The sequence below is a fragment of the Octodon degus genome, unplaced genomic scaffold (assembly GCF_000260255.1).
Source record: "Octodon degus isolate 3935 unplaced genomic scaffold, OctDeg1.0 scaffold00062, whole genome shotgun sequence".
In the NCBI taxonomy this organism is placed as follows: domain Eukaryota; kingdom Metazoa; phylum Chordata; class Mammalia; order Rodentia; family Octodontidae; genus Octodon; species Octodon degus.
The window spans coordinates 5,147,868-5,153,521 of record NW_004524638.1 but is presented as its reverse complement, the minus strand read 5'-3'; the positions used below and the strand labels follow the sequence as shown (position 1 = coordinate 5,153,521).

General features: G+C 40.3%; 1 long non-coding RNA gene across 1 annotated transcript; it reads right to left on the bottom strand.

The window, feature by feature from the left end:
* Nucleotides 1-356: 356 nt before the first annotated feature.
* On the bottom strand, nucleotides 357-4,822 carry LOC111817572. The gene is made up of 3 exons (XR_002821735.1): nucleotides 4,791-4,822; nucleotides 2,342-2,412; nucleotides 357-489 (listed from the first exon to the last, which is right to left on the bottom strand). It is a non-coding gene; the product is annotated as an uncharacterized LOC111817572 (long non-coding RNA).
* Nucleotides 4,823-5,654: the final 832 nt, after the last annotated feature.

The following is a 5,654-nucleotide window of genomic DNA, read 5'->3' as shown; positions in this document are numbered from 1 at the left end:
TCCTACCGCTAAGCCTTGCTCCCAACTCCTTTCTTATCCTTGCCTAGTGTAGGAAAGCATTTCGCTATATTTCCATTAAGTTCCACTTCTTGCTGTAAAGCACAGGCTGGCATATGCCACAAAGCAGGTCACACAAAGGATGTGCAAGGTCAGAAAATAATTTTCTGTCAACATTCATCCCTGCCCCAGCTCCTGGCTCTCCACCCCCACAACATTAACAGGAAAATAAGAACGGCTCAGCTGTCCTACTTGATGTCACTGGGTAAATTATCTTTTATTAGGGATCTGTAATTGTTTTTCACTGAGCTGTGACCTAAATTTAGTAGTGCTGCTGGGTGAGCCCCAGCCAACAGGATTTCCCTGAGAACACGATGAAGTTCCTGTATCTATTCAATTCGTTAACTAGAAAGAGACCAAACAGCCAACTTTGCTCCATTCTTCAGTGAAACATGTTCATTTAGCTTGACCAGATTTTTTCTAGAATCCAACCTGTAAAGAAAAGAAACAGTACAGCTCAAATAATTCCTGTGGCATTAACTCTGAGGCAAAATCTAAATTACATTTAGTGGATATGATTTTCTTGCAATTAAAGACCCTAGTCTTACACACTAAATATTTTCAGCCTAAGATCAAGAAATGCCTTCTGGGTAGGTAGGGTGACTTTGGGTGCAATGAGAAGAACTGAGCTGCTCCCCCCATGAGTAGGTAAAAGAAGAAGAGAAAGAAAAGGGAAAGAGAAATTTTAAAAAGGAAAGACAACAAAGCACAATGCTGGTAAAATGCTCCTGGGGAAATTCATGAGTAATTAAATGCACAAGAAGGAAGGGCTTAAAGTAAATGATCTCTGCTTCCCAACAATTTATTCATGAAAACCCAGCCAAGTGGGGAGGTGGCTCAGCAGTTTAAGCATCTGCCTAGCAAGTGCAAGACCCCAGGTTTGATCCCTGGTGCCACATGTCATGCTGGCCCTGGACACTGGTTAAGTTGTTCAGGCTCTGAAACTGGGCATGGTGGCATATGCCTATAATCCCAGTGCTGGGAAGGCTGAGACAGGAGGATCGCTAGGAGTCTGAGCTGCATAATGAGACCTATACCAAATAAATAAAGAAATTATAAAACATAAAAAAATAAAACATCCAAGTCTCCAAGAAGGAAAATTATTTATCTGAGAAATGTACACAGATTGTAAAGAATGCAGCCCAAGTTTCGAGTGGCATCTTCTGACTCCAATTTCCATGTTTTTGTTTGTTTGTTTGTTTTTTGTTTATCCCAACACTACCCTGTGACATTTGACAGTCTGGACTACTGACTAACAGAGATCTTAGAATTTCATAAACCGATAGCCAAGCAGATTGAAAGCAAATAATTCTCAATTTTCTCATCCTGGCTTATGTTTGACAATACCCAAACACATCACCTATAATGAACTTTTGTGGCAACCTTTGCTGGAACCAACCAAATGTTGATGCCTTACTGCTGAGTCAGTCACTGCATCCTACATGAGGAGAGCAGTACCCACAACACCCCTGGAGAAGGCAAGATGCTCACATCCTGGTATTGACTTGCATGATTGTCTGCTATCATTGGTACTAACCCAATTGAATTTCACAAGAAACTTGTTACAAAGACTGAGCAGGTAACATTTCTTTCATTTTAGAAATGAAAGAACTGAGGTTTATTTATTTATTTATTTATTTATTTATTTATTTATTTATTGTGGAACCAGGGATTGAACTCAGGCCCATGCCCTTGCCAGGGAAGCGCTTATTCTACCAAGCCATCTCCCCCACCTCATGAATTGAGGTTTATAGAGTTGAGTCAATGGCTTAAGATCACAAAGATCTTGAGTGGTAGAGCTTAGTGAAGGCCGGGTTGCCTAGGTCCTTGGCTTATGTGTTTCCTTGTGTATTCTCAAGTCTGCTTTTAAGATTATGAAAGGTCTATAGGAAACCATCCCTTGAGTAGGGCTGCTGGGGTCTGATGGTGAATCTTCTGGGGAAGAAGTCTCACAGTCTCTTGGGTGAAATGCCTCCCACTACAAATCAGATTTAGGGTCTCATCCCATTCATGCATGCACACACCTGGGCAACAAGAAACAAGTCATCTAATGTGGTTAGATATCAGTTTCCAATTCCACAGAAAGAAATGGTGCATGTAGAGAGAGTATAAAGCCACAATTCCTTCTTCACTTAACAATTGTCCAATGCAGTTAATGAGACTTCATCAATAAAAGTGGCCTTGTAGTATAAAGTGTGTCACAAATCCCAGGATTATCTTAAATGTTGAGAGCACTGGATGGGCTGCAGAACGTGCTCATAGACAGCGTACAATTGAGGCTCACAGCAGTCATAGTGCAGGCATTCCATCCTCTTGGTCCACAGGTGAGGCAAGTCTAAAGTGTGCTTTTTACTCCTTTTTTTTTAAAAAAAAAGAAAAAGAAGAAATGGCATATTGAAGGACTGTTATTCAAAGTCAATGTACCATAGCACAGATTCACTTTGTGCGTGGCATACTCTTTGATCTCTAGAGCAGGAGCCACAACCTCAGAAACCTTTCAGCTCTGTGTTATAAAAATGGGAACATGAATGAATCTAGTGCATTGGAATTAGAGGGCATGTGGGTGAGTGTTGGAAGGTGCTAGGGAGTGGAGAAGTCTGGAACCAACTAGAGAGATTAAGGCACAGTGAAAAGAGAGTAGCAGCTATTCAGGTTGCTATGAATTTTTAATTTAGGCAAGCAATATATATATATATATGTATATATATATATATAATACTATATTATGTAATAATACTATATATTATATATAATATAATATATAATACTATATTATATAATAATACTATATTATATTATATAATATATATAAAATGTTTGCCCAAATTAAAAATTCGTAGCAACTATTCCAGTTTTTTGTGCACCAGCAAAACACTTGTCGCCATACTCTGGAGTAAATGTGTTTCCTTTTCTTGCGTACAATTTCAGACTAAGTTGTGACTTCTTAAGTATCTGAAGAAAAAATCGCAAACCCATGAAGAGGTTATTATAAGCGCATCATCCAAAGCCACGTGATCTGGGCTCAAGTCCTGGTCTCAACACTGACTAGTTAACTGAGCTTTGTCCACACCTTAGCTTTCTTCCCATAAAGTGGGAATGTTACTTAAGCACTAAAGCACTTTCATCGATTGCGACTATCAGATGGGTGGACTTATGAAAACCACAGTAGTTGATGGTACACACTAGCAGTTACATAGGCAGCCGTGCTTTTTAATGCACTCATCCCTGGATGAGCGTCTCCTAGAACATGCACCTTCCCTTACAGCAACTCAGTCTCACTGACTCTGTAATTAATGTTCCTGTCACATCATCACACATTCCTTCTTCTTAGAGTAGCCTGAGATTATTCTCTATATCCTGGCTTTGAAAAAGACAAAGCAGCTTAAAACTTCTCCCCAGGCGACTCAACAATTTAGCTGGGAGTGATCACCCAGCTTCCCAAAACCCCAGCGGTGCTCCTCTATTCACAGCTGCACTGAAGAGCTTCCTTCCTGTCTTGTGTCTCCTAAAAGGGGAAACTATTGCAAGGTCTCTAAGAGGAAGGAAAGGGGAGCTTTTTAATTAGCTTTCTCTTTTGAATGACGCCATCACAGATCTGATTCATTTCCATGAATTGAAAATAAAAAAAAAAGTGGGTAGGTGGTAAATGCTCTGTGAGGAATGAATGAGAACTGTCAAGAGAACATAGATTAGAGGAAAGCTGGAGCTGGACAAAACAACCCTGTGAACTTGGCTGCCCACCACTACCATGCTCAAGCCAGGAGATGATGTCAAAAATCTAAATTTAAAATGGAGATAGCAGAAGGTCTTCTTTCCTGGTTGGTGGCTGGAGGCCAAAAGAGACGAAAATTTTGTTCAGATCCTTGGCCTAATAGAATCAGCCAATTTGTCTACCTGGAAATTGTCAAGAAGCAGTCTCCTGTTGGCAAACTCATTTCTGCATTTGATACTGCACAGCAACATGTCATGGTATAGGGGTGTGTGTGTGTGTGTGTGTGTGTGTGTGTGTGACATATTTTCACAACATTTCACAAACCTGAGACATTCTATGAAATGCCTGCCATGTTCTCCCATGCATACTTCATAACAAATCAATCTGTTGAGAATTGACAGGGAACCAGGTCCATAGCATTAGAGGATGAGACTATTTCTCTATTGCATTTTATATCACCTTGAAATGATACCCTTAAAACTCAGCTCTGCAGTCCTCTGTAATCACTGTTAGCTTCCCATGTTGTGGAGGAATAGATGAAAATCTCGTCTTTTCCTATGGTCACACAGATACTGAGGGAAACTCCAGTTAGGTCTGATACCTTTAAAATCTTGTGCATTTTTCACTGCCCATATAACCTGCAGAAGAACAGTCTAATAAGGGATTTTTGGCTTGTAAACTCCACATAAAGGCACCTACTGCTCCAACAGTTACCTGCCATGTTTCTCTCCTCCAATCCACCCTCCACACCATGCTCAGAATGTCCTCCACTTGAAGTTCATTTGCTCTTACTACATCTTTAAAAAACATTTCAGTAGCTCCTCATTACTCATAAGATAAATAAAACATCCATTAGGAAGACTCTTCTCAACTATTGCCGGCCTATCTTTTTAATGTTATCTTCTGTACCCTAAAATGCAGCCATAATCAGACACACAAGACCATTAAACTTTCCTTTAAAACACCACTTGCCTTCATTCCATTGACTTTTGTTTACTCTTATTGGAAAACTTCAACTGACCTTTCGAGATCTAATTCTAATCCCAGTCTTGGCAGAGCAGCTCTGTGTGCGGGCAGAGGAACTCGGTGAAGAGTAGCTTGGTGTGTGACTGGTCGGCGGAACTTGGTACAGAGCAGCTCAGTGTGAGAACAAGTGGGATAAACCCAAGGCAGAACACCTTTCCAGGTGACCCACAGGGCAGATCTCAGTGCTGAGTTGCTTGGCATGCCACTGGACAGGAAGAACTTGGTGGCATTGACCCGGGAGGAGGGCCTGAGGCCTGCCGCTGAGCCCCTTGACCTGAGGCATACTGCTAGGCCCAGTGGGGTCCAGACTGAGGAACAGACCTACAGGAAGATCCTCAGGGCATGGAAGTGGCAGCAGATAACTTAGATGGACTGCTCTGCCTGGAAGACTCTAGGGCAGAGAAGAGTTGCAAGTGGAAATCAATACAACAATCTCAATAGAGAAGACAAAATCTTGGGCACCACAAAATAAAAATCGCTGTCACAGAAGAGATACCTAAAGAACAGACTTTATAAACAGGTTCTGAATACAGTGATACAGCTTCTTACAATCAAACTTTAACAAAAAAGTAGCACAAAAATCAAAGTAAAGAGTTTTCTCTGAGATAGGAAAATGAAGGAGTGAAATGCAATCCTAAATTCCATGTCCACCCAGAATAAATCCAGGAGATGAGAAATGATAAATATAACAAAAGAATTACTGTTTCTAAAGAAAACACTGATAAATAATAGAAAAAAACAGAAAAATGATGGAAATCTTGAATAAACAATATAGCAAAGAAATAAAATGCATGAAGCATATTCAGAAAGATATAAAAGAAATTAAAAACCCCATCACAGTATAATGATATTTGTGAAC